The 21,884-nt window shown below is 40.5% G+C and overlaps 1 pseudogene; it reads right to left on the reverse strand.

The window, feature by feature from the left end:
* The window catches only part of LOC132506921 (riboflavin kinase-like), a 29,958-nt pseudogene extending 22,000 nt beyond the window's left edge, over positions 1 to 7,958 (reverse strand).
* Between the last annotated feature and the right edge of the window lie 13,926 nt (positions 7,959 to 21,884).

A 21,884-nucleotide genomic window follows, 5' to 3' on the forward strand; every position in this document is an offset into this window, starting at 1 on the left:
AACATCATACATGGTAGTGAAAGACTGAATGCTTTAGTCCTAAAATCAAGAATAGGGCAAGGATGTTCACTCTCACCTCACTTAGTCAACATAGTAATGGAAGTCCTGCCCAGTGCTATAAGAAATAAAAAGATACAAAACACATACAAATTGGAAATGAAAAATTGAAACTATCTCTATTTGCAAATAACACAATTGTCTACACAGAAAATCCCAAGGAACTGGAATCTACAAAAAGAAAAAAATCCTGAAACCAATAAGTGAGTTCAGCAAAGTTACATGATACAAGATCAACACACAATAATCAATCAAATTTCTATTTACTAAAAATAAACATGTGGAAACTGACATTAAAAGCACAATACTATTTATAATTGCTTCTCCAAAAATGAAATACTTAGGTACTAATCTAACAATACATGTACAGAATCTGTATCCTAAAATTAACAAAATTCTAATGAAATAAATAAAGGAAGCCCTAGATAAGTGGAGAGACGCCCCCTATTCATGGATTGGAAGACTCAACATAGTAAAGGTATCAATTCTGCCCAAACTGATCTGTAGATTTAATATAATTTCTATCAAAATTACAGCCACATTTTAAAATGACAAGTTTATCTTAAAATGTACATGGAAAGGCAAGGACTTAGAGGATTGAAACTATTTTTTTAAAAAGATAATGAGGTAGGAGAAATCACTCTACCCAATGTTAAGGCTTACTATATAGCTAAAGTGATCAAGAAAATGTGGTATTGGCAGAAGTAGATCAATAGAACCTAAAAGTAGACCAACTCAAATATACCCAACTGATCTTTGACAAAGGTGCAAAAGCAATTCAAAGGAGAAAGCAAGGCCTTTTTAACAAATGATGCTGGAGTGACTGGACATTTATAAGCAAAATTTTTAAAAGTAGCCTAAACCTCACAGCTTGTGCAACTATTAGTTCAAAATAAATCGTGAACTTAAATGTAAAATTATAAAACTTAAATGTAAAATTATAAAACTTTTAAAATTATAAAATTTTAAATGTAAAATTATAAAACAGGAAAAAGTCTTTGGGACCTAGAGATCTTAGACTTGACACTCAAAGCACAATCCATAAAAGGAAAAATTGATAAATTGGACCTCACAAAAATTACTATCTTTTTGCTCTGCAAAAGACTGTTTAGATGATGAAAAGGCAAGTTAACAGACTGGGAGAAAATACTTGCAAACTACACATCTGATCAAGGAATAGAATCTAGACTATATAAAGGACGCTCAAAACTCAATTGTAAAAGTCAATCACACCAATTAGAAGATAGGCAAAAGACATGAAGAGACATTTCACTGAAGAGGATTATCACATGACCCAACAATTGCACTCCTGGCCATTTATCCCAGAGAAATTTACCCCAGATTTATGTGCACACAAAAAATCTGTACATTAATGTTTGTAGCATCTTTATTTGTAATAGACATAAACTGAAAACAAATCAAATGTCCTTTAATGGATGAATGGTTAAACTGTAGTACATCTATACCATGCTTGGCAATAAAGAGAAATGAACTACTGATACCAGTAACAACTTAGGTGGATCTCCAGGTTATTATGCTTAGTGAAACGGCCAATCTCAAAGGGTTAGACACTGTATGATTCCACTTATATCACATTTTTGAAAAGAGAAAATCATAGAGATAAAGAATAGATTAGTGGTTGTCAGGCCTAAGGAGGAGGAAAGGAAGGGAGGTGGCGTAGAGACAAAAGATTAGCCTGAGGAATCTTAGTGATGGAATTGTTTATATCTTAACCATGGTCACAAAGCTATACATGTGATAAAATTGCACAGAAACACACACACACACACACACAAATGAGTAAAATCACAAAACTGGTGAAATCTGAATAAGGTCAACAGTTACATCAGTGTCATTTTTCTGGTTGTGAAATTGTGCTATAGTTATGCAGTATTTTATCTTTGTGGGAAACTGGGCGAAAGCTGCATTATTTATTAAATCTGCATACCAATTATCTCAAAAACAAAATTTGAAAAAAAAACTCTCAGCAAACTAGTAATAGAAGGGACTTCCTCAATCTGATAAATGTCCTGTACAAAAACGCCAGCTAACCACATCATTAGAGACTGAATACTTTCCCCAGGAGGTCAGGAACAAGGCAAGAATGCCTGCTCTCATCATTCTTTTTTTCTTTTTTTGACAAATAAAAATTGTGTATCTTTAAGGTGTACAACCTTTCTATATATGCATACATTGTGAAATGATTAGTACAATCAAACTAATTAACATATCCATCACCTCTCATAGTTACCTTTTTTAAAAATTCTATACTGAAATCAAAGTTCTAGCTGAGGCAAGAAAAAAATATATAAGGCATCTGGATTGGAAGGTATGAAGAAAAATTATACTTAGGTGCAAATGACACATATAAAGTCCTGTAAATTCTATGAAAAGCTACTAGAACTATTACATGAGTTATCACAGTTGCAGGATGTAAGATCAATAACAAAAATCAAATTATTTCTATATACTAACAATGAAAATTCAGAAATTGAAAAATTTTAAATTAATATTAATAACAAGAGCAGCATGAAATATGAACTACATAAGGAATTGTTTTATCAAAATTTATAAGACCTATATGCTAAAATCTACAAAATGATGTTCAGAAAAAATTTTAAAGACCTAAATAGAGAAATATATTGTGCTCATGGCTCTGAAGACTCAATATTGTTAAGACAATTTTCTCCAAATTGATCTACAGATCCGATGCAATCCTAATCAAAATCCAAGGGGAACATTTTTGTAGAGATTAACAAACCTACTCTAAAATTCATGCAGAAATGCAAAAGACCTAGAAAAGCCCAAACAACCTGCGAAGATGACACTAAGAGTGCAGATCTAACATTACCTGATTTCAAGACCTATCAGGATGTAGTAATGAAGACAGTGTGCCATGGGCATAAAGACAAACTGATCAATGGCACAGAATCTAGGGTCCAAAAATAGTCCCACACATTTATGAATAATTTCAACAAAGGTGTAAAGAAAATTCAGTGGAGAACAGATAATCTTTTCAACAAATGGTGTTGAAAAAATGATAATCCAAATTTTAAAATGATCTTAAACCTATATCCTGTATCATATACAAAAATTACCTTAAATGAATCATAGACCTAAATATAAATGTTAAACTGTTGTATTTCTAGAGGAAAGTAGGAGAAAACCTCGGTGACCTTGAGTTAGGCAGACTGCTTGACTTGACAGCAAAAAAATGATCCATAAAAAATATCGATCAATTGAATTTTATCAAAATTAAGAAATTCTCCCCTTCCAAATGTACTATGAATAGAACTCATGGGAGAAAATATTTGCATATTAATAAAGAACTTGTACCCAAAGGAACTCTCAAAACTCAGTAATAACAACCAACGCAATTAAAATGGGCAAAATATTTCAACAGATATCTTACCAAAGAAGATACATGGATGACAAACAAGCACATGAAACAATACTCACATCACAGACATTTGTGAAATGTGAAATAAAATCACAGTGAGACCACTACACACCTATTAGAATCTCTGAAATTAAAAAGTCACCAAGTGCTGGCAAGGATGCTGAGCAACTGCAATTCTCAGACACTGCTGTTGGTTCTGTAAAATGGTACAACCACTCTGGAGAATAGTTTGGTGATTTCTTAAAAAGTTAAACACACACCTACAATATGATGCACCCATTCTGCTGCTACGTGTTTATCCAAAAAAAATAAAAGCATGTGTCTATACAAAGACTTGTCCAGAAATGTTCCTAGCAGCTTTATTTGTAATAGCCTAATACTGAGAAAGACAATGTCCATCAACAAGAGAGTGAGTAAATAAATTGTGGTATATCTATATGATGGAATACACTCAGAAATAAATAGAATTTAACTACTGATACACATGGAAAGGTAAAGAAATCTCAAAAATAATTATGCTGTTAATGAAGCCAGACAAAAAGCATACATACTAAATGGCTCCTTTTATATAAAATCTGGAAGATGCAAACTAACCTATACTGACAGGAAAGAGATCAGTAGCCATCTGAGGAACAGGATCAGAGAAGGGTAAGAAGGACGGTGCAAGGAAATGTTTAGGGGTGATGGACATGCTCATTACCTTGATTGTGGTGATGGTTTCACAGGCATATGTCAAAGTGTACACTTTAAATACGTACAGTTAGACATAGAGAATAGACTTGAGGACACAGGAAGAGGGAAGGGTAAGCTGGGACGAAGTGAGAGAGTCGCATGGACATATATACACTACCAAACGTAAAATAGATAGCTAGTGGGAAGCAGCCGCATAGCACAGGGAGATCAGCTCGGTGCTTTGTGACCACCTAGAGGGGTGGGATAGGGAGGGTGGGAGGGAAATGCAAGAGGGAGGAGATATGGGGATATATGTATATGTATAGCTGATTCACTTTGTTATACAGCAGAAACTAACACACCATTGTAAAGCAATTATACTCCAATAAAGATGCTAAAATAATAATAAATAAATAAATATGTGCAGTTTATTAAATAAATAAATCATTATTTCCTTAATAAGGAAAAATAAATAAATATAATTAAATATAAATAACTTAGGTAATTATAATCCCAAAACAGAATAGGGAATTATCATTCTTAAAAAAAACACCCTTAATGTAAAAATATTAATAATTTACAGTAGTACAATAGAGCTAAGCTTCCAGGATATGGAATAAAAAATTGGGAAGTGACAAGCAGTGAGTGAAAAATTACTTATTTTCTCATCTTGGGTGACAATATATAGTAATTTATTTCTAAAATTGATACAGTGAACAAAATGTTTAAGAATTTAACTAAAAATTTTAAAGGTTGACTTAAGGTTATTACTTAACATTATAAATATAGAACTAAAAAGATGCTCTATCTTCCAAAGTAAAAAATAATAATAAAACACAGGCCATACTGCAAAAATAGAAACCAAAGGAAAATCAACAAAGCATAACATAAGCACCATTAAAAAAAAGAAACAATTCCAAAACCCAAACATTGGCTGTGAACAATAAGTTCACATTTTTAAAGAAAAGTAAATACTTTTAGATATTTTCAAATTTAATTATTTTTAATCTGTAAAAAAAACAAACCCAAAACATAGGACCTCCAATAATAGGTGGAAGCGAGGATGGGTAAAAACACATGTCCCCTGGAAAGTGAGGATGGGAAATAAGGCATGCACTCAGAAGTGAGGCTGGGAAGAACACACGTACCCCCAGAAAATGATGGCACACATCTCCATTTGTTGGCCAAGAAAGTGGTTCCCAGCACATCACTGAGCTGACAAAGCAGGTCAAACAACAACTGTTCTAATGTGGTCCCACTCATATAAAAGTACTGGCAAAGTGTCAACAGTCATAAAGGAATACCTGAACAAATGCTGATCTGAGTGTTAACAATGGCCATCTTAGGCTATTGGGACTCTGGGGATTTTTAACAATGAAGCTTTATCACTTTACAATGAAACAATAAAGCTATTTTTGAAGCATTTGTCTTCAAATTAGAAATTCACGCTATTGAGTGTGTTGCATGCATTTAGACAGAAACTATTAAAATTTAAAGTATGCATATGCACTGGCCAGGGATCAGATCTTATGTCATAAAGATATAAATATGTTGGCAGGGTCACAAAGTCACCATTTGGGCTTGGATGGTACAAAGATTTTACAAGATTACTTGTATAGACCAGAAGAAAGAGGAGAAATGAGGAGCAGGGCTGGGAGGAATCATGGGATGAGTAAAAAGGACAAGAAGAGACTCAAGACTTAATCATCGTATATCCATATTATGGAGTATATGAAATAAGTTTTGAAAAATAAGCTAAGATCTATTTGAGAGATGTCCAGGATGTACCGTTTAGGAGACAGAGGTCCATTTATTTAATATTAGGTGACAGAAACAAATGAAAATAATAAGTTCTCACTTTTTTTTATTAAATAAAATATCCTATACATTTTTGCATGAGTTTTATGACCACTAAGACAAATGTGGAGAGATGCATACCAAAATATTAACATCAGTTACCTCAGTGGTGTGAGTCTGGGGGGAGGGATGGGCATTATTAGCTTTTAACTTATACACATCTGTATTGTGTAAATTGTTACACATATTACTCTTTATCATCTAAAAAATACGATTTGAGAGCAAACTGCAACTATGTGAGGCAACGATCTTTAAAATTCTCTTCAGAATGCTAACTCCTTTGTCCTTTTGCTTTGGTTTCTCATTTTCTAGTATTCGGTGCACCTTACAGTTAATTCCTTTCTTCATTCATCCATCCATCTATCTGCCTTCAGTCCATCCTTCCAGCCGTCAAACAAGCACTCTGCCAGGAGCTGGGGACTCAGAGCCTACTGGGGAGCAGCTGGAGACCTCGCAGCATAGCAGAGTAGACAGAAGTAAACAGAAGAGCCCACCACACTGTAATTAATTAGTGCTAATTAGTGCACAGAAAGGGCCCACTTAGCCACTTTCTAGTAATTGAAATGCCAGTGGAAAAATGAGTGGAGATTTTAGACAGAGTAAATCCAAGGACAGACTTTTGTTTTTGGAAATGTAAGAAATGTTTCTCAGGGAGAGCTCCAGGGACCAGCTGCATTAGAATTAACTATGGGGTGGTTAAAAGTCATCTTTTACTGTCTCAGTCACTTAGATACTGCATTTTTAAACACCCAAGATAGATGATTCTTTAATACAATCAGAGTCTAAGAACCACTTTTCTATAGACTCTGCAAAAGCCCAGGTAGAGCCAGATATTACAAAACCCTGAATGAAAGCTTCTAAAAACCCTGCAGGTACCCCGATCCCTGGGGCAGAGGGAACCAGCACAGAAGAAGTAAGAGCAGAGGGGAGTCGCTGCTCCAAGGGTGAGCCATAAAACCTGCTCCCCCCAGGAGGCTTACAGGTGCAGGAACCTTGGAGCCAGGCGTTCTGTGCAGTGCAGAGTGATAGAGCTTGGAGACCCAGAGGTGGAGAGAAACATGCAGGGCAGACAACTCGAGCTTCACTCTCCTGGAGAAGCCTAAGTTTTGAGTTTTAAGAGGCCAGTGTAAGGTGGGCAGTGAGGAAACAAGCACTGCATGTTGTGATGAAGGTACTATCGCTGTCAGCTCACCTGGGAAAGTGTCAACGTGCTGCTCAGAGAAGAAGTCACTGTTCTCCTGAGACCTGAACACCCAAGTCCCAAATTTCAGGAGGTAGGACGGCAGTCTTGAAGACTCAAGCTTTTGCGTTGGAAAGCTGGGCCATCAGGAGAAATCACGCTTTTTGTATAAGAGTGAAAGAGGGATGATGGGGCTTCCAAGACAGGGTAGATGCCCGGGCAGAAAGGGCAGGTGAGCCCTGGGTCTGGGGGCAGCCAAGGCTCCAGGGCAGGGGAGTCAGTCTTCCATGCACAGAAGCTGCAAATTCCATTCTGCTGCTTCTGAGCCCAGTGAGCGGCAAACACTCCCTCTAGCCAATGACATGTTATAAGAGGCATTTCTGTGCCCTCCGCCGAGCCCCAGTGCCCTACAGATGACAGGAGAATCATGTAGCAAGGAGGATGCAGCAGTGACAATGATGCTAACCACACAGGCTAAGAAGAAGCTCTTGCCCATTCCCCTGGACTTGTGAGCCCCAGGATATTTGTGTGATCTAACTGAAGGGGAGAGAACCCCAAGAATGGCCAGTATTGTGTTTCTTTCTAACCCTGTTAGCGAGGAGAATAGATGCTCGGAGCCAGATGTAATTTGATTTAGAAAAATAAAGAAATATGATGCTTCTTGCACCTGAATGTGGAAGGGCAATTCATAACTTACACCATCCTCTTATTAATTCCTCTCTCCACGTGTAAACGATTTTAGATCACCTTGACTTCACTGCTGAAAGCTGCATTCCCCTTATCGTTCAACATCCCGAGTATTCAAGGCACTTTTGCGGGAGCTAAAGTTTATACAAATATATTATGTCTTAAGCTCTTATCAAAAATCAGTTTTCCAGTATTTATGTTTTAGATTTCTTGCACTTTTGCGGGTAGGGCAGGGAAGGGTGGAGTGAGTTCTCATCCAGAAAATTTTAAAAGTGGCTCCCAAGAGAGTGAGGAGTTGAAAAGTAAAGAAAGCAAGCCTCGAATGTTTTTGCAGCAGCCTGAAGCAATTTAAGAAAGTAGGGTTAGAGGGCCTGCCAAAGATACAGGCATGGAAATTATTTCCCTTTTTAATGCAGATAGATGAAAATAAGAAAACTGTAACCCTAAGAGGTAATTCACACAAATAGAAAAGTCTCAGCACTGCCACAAATTGTACATTTATTTTCCAGTGAATATAAATTTAATATGTATATACATTCATATATACACATACATATATTTATATTTACTAGAAAAAATTGTAAATGTATAATTGGTGGGAATTTGAGACTATAGATATATTTTTTAATTGGTACAAAATCCAAAAGTGACCAGAGAAATACAAAGAAATAAAAATTGGTCTTTTCTCTCCTTTCAGTCTGCCAGTCATCCTCTCCAAAGGAGGATATGTTACTGATTTTGTCTCTATCTTTGCAGAAATATTCTATGGACATCTACATATATACACATCTAAATACATTTTAATATGACACCTCACTGCACAAATTGTTCTGCAATTCACTTTTTTTTTAATTAATTAATTTATTTTTAGCTGCGTTGGGTCTTTGTTGCCACGTGCGGGCTTTCTCTAGTTGCGGCGAGCGGGGCTACTCTTGGTTATGGTGCATGGGCTTCTCATTGCAGTGGCATCTCTTGCTGTGAAGCATGCACGGGCTCTAGGTGCCCAGGCTTCAGTAGTTGCAGCATGCAGGCTCAGTAGTTGTGGCTCGTGGGCTCTAGAGCGCAGGCTCAGTAGTTATGGCACACGGGCTTAGTTGCTCCATGGCATGTGGGATCTTCCCACCAGGGCTCGAACCCGTGTCCCCTGCATTGGCAGGCGGATTCTCAACCACTGTACCACCAGGGAAGCCCTACTTTTTTTAATTAAAATTTTTTGTTGTTAGGATGAACCATAACTTATTGAACCAGACCTCTGCAGGACATGAGAATGACCCCAATTACAAGCTGTGCTGAAATAAATACTGGTGATGTATTTCAAAGGCTCTTTTACATTAGTGAAGTCAGGATTTGCCTAAGACACAGGAAATATACTTAAGGGTTAGTTTTCTGGGTTTAGCTGGCTCATGGAAGAACACCTGAGAAGAGTGTTCAAGATTCCCCTGACAGCAGAACCCTGGCCTCCCCATGGCTCATACCCTTTCTCCGTGCTGTCAGGACACATTCATTCCTCAAGACTCTCTTAGGAGGAGGTCCTATTAGTTAATGTAGGAAAGATGCTTCATCGTCAAGAAGAATCCTTTTCCTTTTCACAAGGAAAGGTTTAGAAAAATGAAAAGAAAACTGAAAAAGTAGAAAACATACATCAAGATGAGGCTAAATTCAGAATAACTTCAGAACCTAAATAGGGAATCAGTTCAACAAGCTGAGAGCCTAGACCACCAAGGTGGCCAGAAACCTGAGTGAGTATCAGAGAGGAGGAGTGAACTTGTAGAAAATTCTCAAGACATTTCCTTTCCCAATAAACCTTCACATAACAAAGCTATTTTTGACAGGGTTGAGCTTTCTGTGTAAGTGATATGGACGGCTTTGCTTTGCAGGTGCAAGAGGCTCCCAAGATAGGTCTGGTGGGGTTCTCAGAGCATTTCATTTGTGGCTCAAGGTTGACATAGTTGGAGGACAAGAGAGAAAACTGGAGAAAGACTTGCCCTGGGAACACCTCCTGCAAACAAGTGAATCCACCCAAGCCCCATTCTCTTTCTTTCAGAACAAGGTCATAAAGATACAATGAGGTTACAGAGAGGGGAGAAACAAAGGGAAAGCACTTCATAATCATTACCTCATTTAATTCCTGCAGAAGGGGAGGGAGAGAGCATTGTTTCCATTATATTAACCACATTCCAGAAAAACTGGAGAATAGTGAAAGAGAGAGAAAAAAATCACCCCTAGTCCCACAGTGGAAACAAAGCTATTGTTACCACTTTGGCATTTTTTCCATCCTGACATGTTAACATATTTATTATTTTTTATATAATTATAGTCAAAGTGGTACAACTTTATTACCTCCTTAATTGTTTTTTCTTTTGGCCGCGTCGTGCAGCTTATGGGACCTTAGTTTCCCAACCAGGGATTGAACCTGGGCCCGCGTCAGTGAAAACGCCAAGTCCTAACCACTGGACCACCAGGGAACTCCCAACCTCCTTCTTAATTTTTCACTAACCATTATAGCATATCTTTTTCCCATGTTGCCAAATTCTACAAAATCACCACCTTCCTAAATATTAACCAATTATTTCAGTACCTTCAGCTTCTTTTGGACATTCCCTTTTTGTGGAACATTTACAGTGCTCTTGGGGTTTTATTTCTGCATTATTTAAAATAATCCTACAATTTCAGCTTGTTTTAGTAAGATAAAACCCCCTGATGGGCAGGGGAGAGAGAAAGGGAAGGGAAGGAGAAGTGTGTAGACAACCATCCTGAGATGCCCTCAGGAACTTGCAAATAAGATTTCCTTTGAGAGCTCCACTAAAATAACCAACCCACAGTTGGTGAGTATAGACATTTGAGATGTTACCCTGAAGGGATAGAGGCAGCAAAGAATTAATAACAGTATTAAAGGCATCGGTGTAGCTAAAGAATATGACCATCAGAAGCAGAAGTAGAGGTGGGTTGGACAGACAAGCCCAGAAAAAAGTGGCCAGACAAGTAAGAGTGTTGGGGGGTTCATGGGTGGGGTGGGGCAGAGAGCTGATCCTGGTTTACTCCTGTTTTCTCAGCATTATTATTAATACCTCCTGCTTGCCTCCATTTCGCTCGCAGAACTGTCTTGTTTTGGAAAATAAATTACATGGTCACCTTCTACGGATGATTTGACAATGACAAGGTCTGTTTTTGCTGTTATTCTTTATTTTTCTCACTAAATTTGCTTATTCCTGGAGAAATATGTATTCTAACCACCATCTTATGTATGAAAAAATTAGGGCCAAGGGAGGTTAAAAAATTGCTCAGGATGTATTGAGCAATCAAGCAGGAGAGCAGGAGTGTAAAGCAGGTGAGAATGACCTCTGACACCCTAATGAGCTGTTTTGGTTACTGTATGTTCTTTCCATGGCTCTTTTCTTTCTTTTTTTTTTTTTAACATCTTTACTGGAGTAGAATTGCTTACAATAGTGTGTTAGTTTCTGCTTTATAACAAAGTGAATCAGTTATACATATACATATGTCCCCATATCTCTTCCCTCTTGCATCTCCCTCACTCCCACACTCCCTATCCCACCCCTCTAGGTGGTCACAAAGCACCGAGCTGATCTCCCTGTGCTGTGCGGCTGCTTCCCACTCGCTATCTATTTTACGTTTGGTAGTGTATATATGTCCATGCCACGCTCTCACTTTGTCCCAGCTTACCCTTCCCCCTCCCCGTATCCTCAAGTCCATTCTCTAGTAGGTCTGTGTCTTTATTCCCGTCTTGCCCCTAGGTTCTTCAGAACTTTTTTTGTTTTATTCCATATATGTGTGTTAGTATATGGTATTTGTTTTTCTCTTTCTAACTTACTTCACTCTGTATGACAGACTCTAGGTCCATCCACCTCACTATAAATAACTCAATTTCATTTCTTTTTATGGCTGAGTAATATTCCATTGTATATATGTGCCACATCTTCTTTATCCATTCATCTGTTGATGGACACTTAGGTTGCTTCCATGTCCTGGCTATTGTAAATACAGCTGCAGTGAACATTTTGGTACATGACTCTTATTGAATTATGGCTCTCTCAGGGTATATGCCCAGTAGTGGGATTGCTGGGTCATATGGTAGTTCTATTTTCAGTTTTTTAAGGAACCTCCATACTGTTCTCCATAGTGGCTGTATCAATTTACATTCCCACCAACAGTGCAGGAGGGTTCCCTTTTCTCCACACCCTCTCCAGCATTTATTGTTTGTAGATTTTTTGATGATGGCCATTCTGACCAGTGTGAGATGATATCTCATTGTAGTTTTGATTTGCATTTCTCTAATGATTAATGATGTTGAGCATTCTTTCTTATGTTTGTTGGCAATCTGTATATCTTCTTTGGAGAAATGTCTATTTTAGGTCTTCTGCCCATTGGGTTGTTTGTATTTTTGATATTGAGCTGCATGAGCTGCTTGTAAATTTTGGAGATTAATCCTTTGTCAGTTGCTTCATTTGCAAATATTCTCTCCCATTCTGAGGGTTGTCTTTCTGTCTTGTTTATGGTTTCCTTTGCTGTGCAAAAGTTTTAAAGTTTCATTAGGTCCCATTTGTTTATTTTTGTTTTTACTTCCATTTCTCTAGGAGGTGGGTCAAATTTGTATGGAAATACAAAAGACCCCAAATAGCCAAAGCAATCTTGAGAAAGAAAAACGGATCTGGACGAATCAGGCTCCCTGATTTCAGACTATACTACAAAGCTACAGTAATCAAGACAGTATGGTACTGGCACAAAAACAGAAAATATAGATCAATGGAACAGGATAGAAAGCCCAGAGATAAACCCACACACATATGGTCACCTTATCTTTGATAAAGGAGGCAAGAATATACAGAGGAGAAAAGACATCCTCTTCAATAAGTGGTGCTGGGAAAACTGGACAGCTACATGTGAAAGAATGAAATGAGAACACTCTCTAACACCATACACAAAAATAAACTCAAAATGGATTAAAGACCTAAATGTAAGGCCAGACACTATCAAACTCTTAGAGGAAAACATAGACAGAATACTCTAGGACATAAATCGATGGCTCCTGGCAGTGGCTTCTCCAGGGCATGCAGGACTGGGGAGACTGAGACCTAGTCCCTTCACCCAGTGCCCTACACACTCGACTGCACATGGTACCTCCGGCCCCCTGGGTCTTCATCTAGATTGGATTTGCCTCTCCTCTTGGTCACACTTCCATCTCCAACCCTCTCCAAAATTCCTTCCTTTTCTGAGTAAATTTACCACTTCCTCCTTCAATAGGAAATATTAACTCTTATTTTCCTCATGACCATTTCAGAAGCCAGGTTAGTGAGCAGGCTGTTGGGTACATCATAATCAACACAAAAAGAGAGATTAGATCACAGGACACCTGAGTGACTGGGCTGCAGCAGCCTAACTGTACCCACCACCTGCTGAGCACCAGCCGGGAGGAACTCTGGAGGTGCCGAGGCGCCCAGGAGCTGATATTCTGAGGCTGCCTGGCATGGGACTGGAATTGGATGCTTCCCGTCAAGTGAGCCATCCATATCATACCTTATTTTATGTCCACCAGTCAGGTGCTTTTCATGAAAAAAAACTTAGTGGGTGAAGTGCAAACTGTCCCCAAGGAGGGTAGTGTTTTCCTCAGTCTCATGTCCCACGGCTGTGATCTGTGTTCTTAAATCAGAACTGGATCTTAACCAAATCCCAACTGGTGTTTCAATTCAGCCACAGCTTTTCATTCTGTTGCTCCAGTGAGGAAGATTGATGCATCATAATTATCCCACACTTATGAAACTCTTCTGGTTTGGGGAGATGGCTTCCTTGGGGTTTCTTAGTTAACATTCACAGTCCTCTGCAATATCTTATTGTTAACTCAGATGAATTAACTGAAGCACAGCGAAATGATAAGATTGGTCTCAGATCACACAGTAAGGCAGGGAACCGGCAACACAGATCTTATAAGCCATAGTCTGCAGTCTGTCAGGGCTACAGCTCGGCTGCCCCAGGGTTGTCTACAACCCTTGCTGGCTGTTGTGAAGGGCCTACTGCTGCATCAAGGACTGTGGGCATTGGGAAAGGTACACAGGTTTGATTCCTTACCCAAGGGGCCTAAGACCATGTTGGAAAGACAGATGCTTGTGAAGTGTGACTTGAAGAAGGTGGGAAGGGTCACAACCAACAATAAAGACCCTCAGAAATCAGAGAAGGGAGAAGTCATTAGGAGCAGAAGGCCAGTCAGGCTCAGCTCCTCAGAGGGGCTTGTAGGAAGGTACGGTTTAGGCAGGAGGGGTGTGGGGCACCCAGGTGGGGACTACTGCCCAGGCAGAGGCAAAGAGAGAATGCTATTCTTTCTTATGAAGGATCAGAGTGACTGAGCAAGCCAAACCCTGAATTATCATAGATAGGCATTCTCATCTAATTCCTCCACTGGCTCTCTTTATAACTCATCTTAAGTCACTCTTCCCCAGGGAATGCCTGCCACTTAATTCTCAGAAATGGGAGTAGGCACTTTGACATCTTCAGAATAAAGGACTCTATAAATACAAGTGATAGGAAATTCTCATCCCTTATAAAGATGTTTTTCAAAAGACCAAATCATAAAAGGGTAAATAACAAAAGCACCAATACTGCGAGGCCCAGGCATTATTTTTAGACCATTCCTCCTCATTCAAAACAGACGTGTGAGATTGGAGAGGTGATGCTGGCTGCCGGTCATGTTCCATTTTGGTCCTCACCCACCAGGAAGTGCTGAATCCTTAATTGTTTTGTTGAAAACATCCCAGAATGGATTTTGTTGTCAACTGCTCTTGATCTCTTAAAATTTCCTGCATTTGCTTTTGACCGGCATTCCTAGCCTTGATAGAAATCCAGACAAAACTATTAGCCTATGAGCTGCTGCTTTGTAATCAGCAACTTCAGCCACCCTGGCAACTGTTGTTGGCCGGAGCCCCAGGCAGCCTGGGTGGCAGGAAGCCAAGTTGCTCAGCCCAGCCTGGCCTGGGACTGGCCAGACGCCTGGGACCAGTCCTCAACTCTTGGTCTCTCCATTCCTGCTCCAGCTCAGGACAATGGATGATGTTCTAATGTCAGAAACCTGTAGAGAAACCTTGCCACAAACACAAAGCAAAGCTGTGTGTGACAAGGTATTAGAAATGCTACTAAATGTTTCGTGTAGTTGAACTCAGTGAAAATGTAAAAATGGGTACCAAGTCTTGCACTATACAGCCCCCAGGCCTGAAATGAGGGGCCTTTCAAAACGCAGAAGGATCAACTCACTGTAATTGAATTTCTCAATTTGTTATAATTTCTGCAATAGTCTAGCTGAGTCCTCCTAACTTTTAAAGAGTTAGAATTAGTGGTCCTCCTGAGGAGGAGGGGAGTTAATCTCAGGGTCCTCAGAGTCTAATCAAGGCCAGTACGTGATTGGTACTCACTGACTGGTAAAGGAGAAGGGGTGGAAGGAGGGAGGGAAGGAGGGAGGGAGGGCAGGCAAATAGGCTAGGAAACATGAAGACACAAAGGAGAAAACTGTCATTCACCCAGCTCCAATCTCTCTGTCCCCAGAGCCAGAGTACACCAGTATCCAGCAGCTTCCAGCTTATGGCAGAAAGCCACCTGAAGCACATGTGCCCATCAGAGAGGATGACCACCAGCAGATCCCAGCTTTCCAGTCAGTCAAAGAGGCCTTCTTGTTGCAGAGACTAAAAACTGGAGGAGCCACGACGTGGCAGAGACTTGGACATTGTCCTCCCATAGAGTTTAACAACCCAAATAGTTTGTGCCATTTTTTTTTTCTTAATACATGGACTCTTCAGTTCCCAACAACTAACTGCTAGGACTAAATTGTGACCTAGAGCTCTATCATTAATCCTGAAGGAAGTCAGGTGAACTTCAGAGTGAGAAGCCTTGTGTTTCTGTTTCCTCGGGTCCCTAGACATGTCTTCAACTGTCATACACTGAAACTATAAAATACGAGTTTATAACAGTCAAGGGCATGAAGGGAAAAGAGAAGGTTCCATTCTCTAGCTTCTATTTCAATTTGTTGGAGGGTTACAAGTGAGGGCGGGGGGAATTGGAGCCCGTGCCACATGATTTGCAGGGAATTGTGCCACCTTCTCACACTTCTTTGCAAGTTGCAAAGATATTGGATCTAAGAAAGCAAAATACACACACTTAGTTCATCAAGTTGTAGTTTGACTATAACTGCTGAAACAAAAGATGAGAGGAGTACCAATTTTCATGAAAGGCAGACATAAACACACCCCATCAAGGCTCATGACTTTCATTAACCTAAATATGTGTAGTGGGGTCTCCCTTGAGACGCCACACCACTGCATTTCTAATAACTAGTTGTAACATTTCTAACAACTAGTTGTGCAATTATCCATGAGACAAAAGGAGTGTTAGATGTGACCTCTGACCAGGACACAGCAGAAGTGGCCTCCATCTTATGGAAATCAGAGTTAATGAAACTAACCCTTCAGTTAGATAAGAAGAACTCTAATTAGAATGCCCTTGAACAACATTATTTTTAAAGCTCTTTTATTTTAGCTTCATCTCCCAGTGGCCATTACAGCTAAAAAAATAATGCACAGGCTAATTTTCATATCCATGGGTAGACACACAGTTTTAGAAGCACATTTTACTTAAGGATATTAAATTATTTTACTCTGAAAACCTTCCTCAACCTTAAGAATTTTAAGAGGAGCAAGTGCTATTGCCCCAATTCACAGAGGGAGAAATTGAGTCACAGAGAAACTATGGCTTAGATGAGTTCACCCAGTATTCATCTTGGAGTCAAAGTTAAACTTCAGAATTCCCGAGAACTCAAGCTCAAGAATACTACGACCTTAGGAATTCTGAGTTCTAAAGGTACGGCACCTATTTGATTAAGATGTAAAAAAATGTAAAGGAAAAAGTCCCAAGGTAGAGAACTGGGATTCCACTAGTTAAATATATGCTTTGCATGCATGTGTGCGAAGTCGGGAGTTTGGAAAAACCTCATTTCAGAAGGTATGATCTCCCTTGATGGTGTAGCACCTGTGAGAAGCATAAATAAAGTACTTGTGAATCGACTGTAAAGAACTCTTCAATCTCTTGTTAATCTAGAGTTAAGTATTCTGAAATGCAGTGCAAATTTATCCATATTCTTGTTGATAATATATGTTTGCACTAATGCCAAACTTCTAATGGCCCAGCCTATATATAAATAGTTTCAGGATATTTGTCCATGCCAGAACCTCTCCTTAAATAGAAGCTAAATCTTTACTTCCTTTATCAGTGGTTCCTGGTCACTGTGACACTAGAACTAAGAGGCACTGAACAAGAACAGGGCTGGTCATTTTTACAGAATTTCAGGGTTTGGCCATTTTTTAACATAAATCCAAAATCTGAAAATTATCCTTTCAATTAATTGGACTTGTTTTTGTCCATGCCAGCAATTTTATAAGCTGAAGACACTTTCTTGATCACAGTGGGATGACATGTAGGTCAACTCATACATTTTAATCAACCACTGGCTCATCTGATTATCTGTTTCACAATAGTTTTCAGAGGACTTAATACATTTTGGCCAAAATTTAATACCCTTGTTTCTAAAGCCCACTTTATCTTAAAAACAAAACAAAAAACTTGTAACTGATTTTTTAAAAAAAATAAACTTCCTTATTAGGCATTATTTGTAATTTCATAAAATCCAGCACATGAGAAGAACTCTCTGTGACACGTGATAGCCCTTGAGAGGTCTGCAATTCATGCACACCAGCCTGCATGTGCAGCAGCATGGCAGCTGGTCAACCACTGACCTTACATTACTAACAGCACTCTGCCACGGGCTTCATAAAACGAGCATTTAATGCTCTCTTCCTTGTGAGTTTATCAATGCTTAAGCATAGATGTAATAGATGTACAGAATCATGTCACCGTAAAATGGGGAAGGATCTTTAAAGTCATAAGTCCAAATTCCCACCTGGAATAGGAACTTTCCCACTGCCTCTCCGACATTGAAGCCCCCCTGCAGTGGAGCATCCCCGGAGGCCTGCTCCAAGGCTGAACACTTCCATGGTCAGCAACAGAAAGGGAAAAAGAAGTAACTGGTGTTGAGCTCTTTAGACGGTGTGTGTCCAGCACATGGCTTGGTTACGTGGCACAGTGACTCTGATCTTATTCTCTCCATTTCAGATATTCACAGAGGTCCAGGGATTGAGTGAGCTTCCCTGTATCATAGAGCTTTGAGTGAAAGGGCTGAAGTGAAACCCATTTTTGACAGACACCAAATCCCATGTTTTCTCTACCATATTGCTTCCTTAATGAAAAAGTACAAAATTAAAATATGCCTTCTACCAGTGTTCACCATTGGCTCCAATTTGCCTTTGTGAGTCTAATCCTCATTATATGCCAATCATATATGTAATCCATATTATATACCGAAATATACCCTTTCTTCATCTACAATGCCTCCCAGGTCAAACACAATGATCTCTGGTTCTACAACTGCCCTTTGGTCTTCCCTGTCCAGCCTTTCCCTCTGCTCCCAGTAAGTCATTCTCCATCTAGCACTCAGCATGATTCATAAACACATAAATTAAATCCTACACTCCCTGTTTAACCCTTCCTAGTGGCTTCCCATGCCCTTCGAAAGCAATCCAAATTCCTCAGTGTGACTACAGGACCCTCTACTGTAGCACATACATGATCTTACCCACTAACATTTTATATTCAATGGTTCAGATGTAAGGGGTACCTCACTTATTGTGCTCCACCCTCTTTACAGTCCTCCAATACCCCAACCTAGCTCCTGCCTTGGGATCTTTGCTCTGGTCCTTTTCCCCTGCCTCATGTCTCCTTGGGGCTGACTCTTCATGCCATTCAGTTCTCATCTGAAATGTTCTCATGTAGAGGCTTTGATATTCTGGAAGCCCCAACTCTGTGATTTTCTACCACCTTATCTTGTTTTCTTTTCTTCATTGCACTCATAGCTCTCTGGTATTACCATATTTTCCCCTTGTTTATTGTCTCCCACCACCTTCTTTTAATTAGATGTCAGGGCCTTAACAGCAAAACCTTGTTTCCCTGGACCATAGCTCTGAACCTGAACTGGGCTTGGAAAAAGCAGGGATAAAGATCATCCACTGCAGGGCTTCCCTGGTGGTGCAGTGGTTGAGAGTCTGCCTGCCAATGCAGGGGACACGGGTTCGTGCCCCAGTCCAGGAAGATCCCACATGCCACGGAGCGGTTAGGCCCGTGAGCCATGGCCGCTGAGCCTGTGCGTCCGGAGCCCGTGCTCCGCAACGGGAGAGGCCACAACAGTGAGAGGCCCGCGTACTGCAAAAAAAAAAAAAAAAAAAAAAAAAAAAGATCATCCACTGCATTTCTTGAATGCTCCATATGACAGTCCTGCACTTGTCATGTAATGGATTACATGACTCCAGGGAGAACCTTAGATACATGCAAGGACCCGAGGTTAGCAAAAGTAGGCTAGTCTGGCAGACAGCCTCCACATAGAGGCTCTCAGCTTAGGAAGCTACAGACCCCTGTCTCTGCCCCCCAACCCCGTCCTTCACTCTGGGGCATCTCTGGGGGCAGGCGGGACGGGACAGGGACTCCTGGATGGTGGGAGCTCTGTCTGCTCCAGCTGCTCCAGGCAGATCCTCCTCTTCCAGCCCCTTCCAACACAGTGGCTGGCCTCCACACACAGCTTGAATGTGGAAGACAAGACTACAGACTCAAACAAAAGCACCCACTCCTAAGGGTTGGGAAACAAAAGCTAGAACTTGTCTGCAGGAATGTGCTCTTCAGAGGGAAGGCCAGAGAGATGCAAAGAGTGCTAAGCTCATGATCAGCAGGGGCCACTAGCTCTTCACAGTTTCTCTAAACCTCTTACAGGCATCCACCACCCATTTCTGTCTTTCAAGTCAGGAGATGAGCTAATTTCATAGCTGAGGCAATGAGATAGCAAGACAAGATGGTTTGGTATACATTTGATTTGGAAACAGTGTAATTTGTCAATCCAGAAAATTCAGTCCACAATGGGACTGGTGAATTTGATTGTACTGTCTCAACAACCAGGTGTTGTAAATGCCCCTCATACTTTCTGAATTCTACTATCTAGGAAATGGAAAGGCCCATAAGGCCTCAAAATCCAACTAATATGAGAGAACTCATAAGGGGGTACCAATGGAAAAGACATGACCACACTGGGAGCCCAGACTCCTGGGTCCTAACCATGCTCTTCCTTTAACCCCCATGTGATTCTGCCCTGGTCCCAAACATCTCTGCACCTATGACGAGGTATATTTACACTCGATTACTCTCAAGGTTATTTCAGCTCTGGAATTTTGCAGTCAGGATTTATAGTTATAATCAGCTCCATTTCCTTGATGAGGTCTTCTTTGACAATCCTGGTCTAAATTAGTTCCCCAACTTATCCTCTGTCACTGCACGCTATTTGTTTCCACCAGGCACTTATCCCCACCTACCTTGAATATTTGCTTCATGCTTTCATTCTCTGCCCCCCACATCACACTCTCAGCTCCAAGGTGACAGGGACTCCGGTGTTCTCTTTCACTATTATAGCCCCAGGGACATAACGCATAGTAGGTACTCAAATTTGGTGAATTATTGAATTATAGTATCTATCTCTGATTGAAGAGTTGTGGCATAGGGCAGAATTCTTCACAAGGCTGAGACTACTCCATGTGAGCAACTACAAGCACTTCCAGATTGAGCCCAAATCTGCTTCACTGTAGTTTCTAGCTCTTGGTCCCAGTTCTAACCCTCCTCTATTCTTGTTAACAGTTGTTCAAAGCATAAAGTTTCTTTGGAATCCTGCTGTAAAACCCTTCAGGTTGATGGCCTGGAAAATAAGGGAAAGGGCAACACCTAGCAGTGCTGTCTAAACCATAACCTTTCCCCGGGGAGAAGACTTTAAATGCAGGTAGAGCTTTGTCTGCCAAGGCTCTGACTGTAGAAACAGCAGAACTGAGATGGAAGTAGGCTGCCCTTGCTGCTATTTCTGTGCTTCAGCCACTGTCCTGGGAAAATAACCTTTGAGATAAGGCTCCAGTGGAAAGCTGGCCCAGCTTGGATTTCCCCAGAGCTTCCCTTACCACTGCATCGTATACCATGGCGCAGTCTGAAGAGACCAAGAACATCTCAGGAAAGAAAGACTGTCCTGGACAAGTGCACATTTTTTATGTATTTAAGTGTTTGGTTTACATATTTCAGGTAAGTTGAAGTCATACTCCTCTCTCCTATCCTCCTAGCCTGTCATTTATAGAAACCACAATGGCCCCATAGGACCTATGTATGAAGAGATGGGGCTGTATAGGCAGGATATTGCCTACCAGCAACCCCACCTGCTTGGTGAACACAGGACCCAGTATCCACAGTGCCTTGTGGCACCACCCTCCGTGGCACTGAGTGACCATGGGGTGTTCTCCTCCTGCTACTGGGTCAACCTTGAACCTCTCTTCTCAACTGATGCCAGTAAAGGAAGGGAGTCCACTTCAGTGGGAATGCTGAGGGCGTAGCCCTTGGGGAAGTCAGGGGAGGTCAGCCGAGTGCACAGAGCAGCAAGTCTCCAGCAGGGCCATCAGGCAATTGGCAGGCTCCAGGCGACATTGGCCAAGCCCTCATCCTCTGTGATCACAAAGCACGTTCACCTCACATGGCAAGCACGGCTTCTTTTGTTCTCTTAGGTCTCCATAGGGTGCTGAGAATGCACAATAACAGGGTGCAAAGTCCTGAAGATTGTTTCTGTCAACAGCAGCTCTCGGTGTGAGCCGTGGTCCCCAACTGCATCTTCACAAAATCATTTAGATACAGACATAGATAAGCAGTCACCATGTAGTAAAAGGGCCATGAAAACAAAATGATTCAAGCTAAAACTGTCATCACCATCCACCGCCCTCTCTTGGAAGATGCTTTATGTTCCCAGTCCTTTGATGAGTCTCTGTGGAAGTCTGTCCATTTGCCTAAGTCACCCTCCTCCTGTCATGGCATGGAGGGGAGGCACAGATGGCATTATATGAAAGAAAAATCCAACTTTCA

The sequence above is a fragment of the Lagenorhynchus albirostris genome, chromosome 16 (genome assembly GCF_949774975.1).
Source record: "Lagenorhynchus albirostris chromosome 16, mLagAlb1.1, whole genome shotgun sequence".
Taxonomy (NCBI): domain Eukaryota; kingdom Metazoa; phylum Chordata; class Mammalia; order Artiodactyla; family Delphinidae; genus Lagenorhynchus; species Lagenorhynchus albirostris.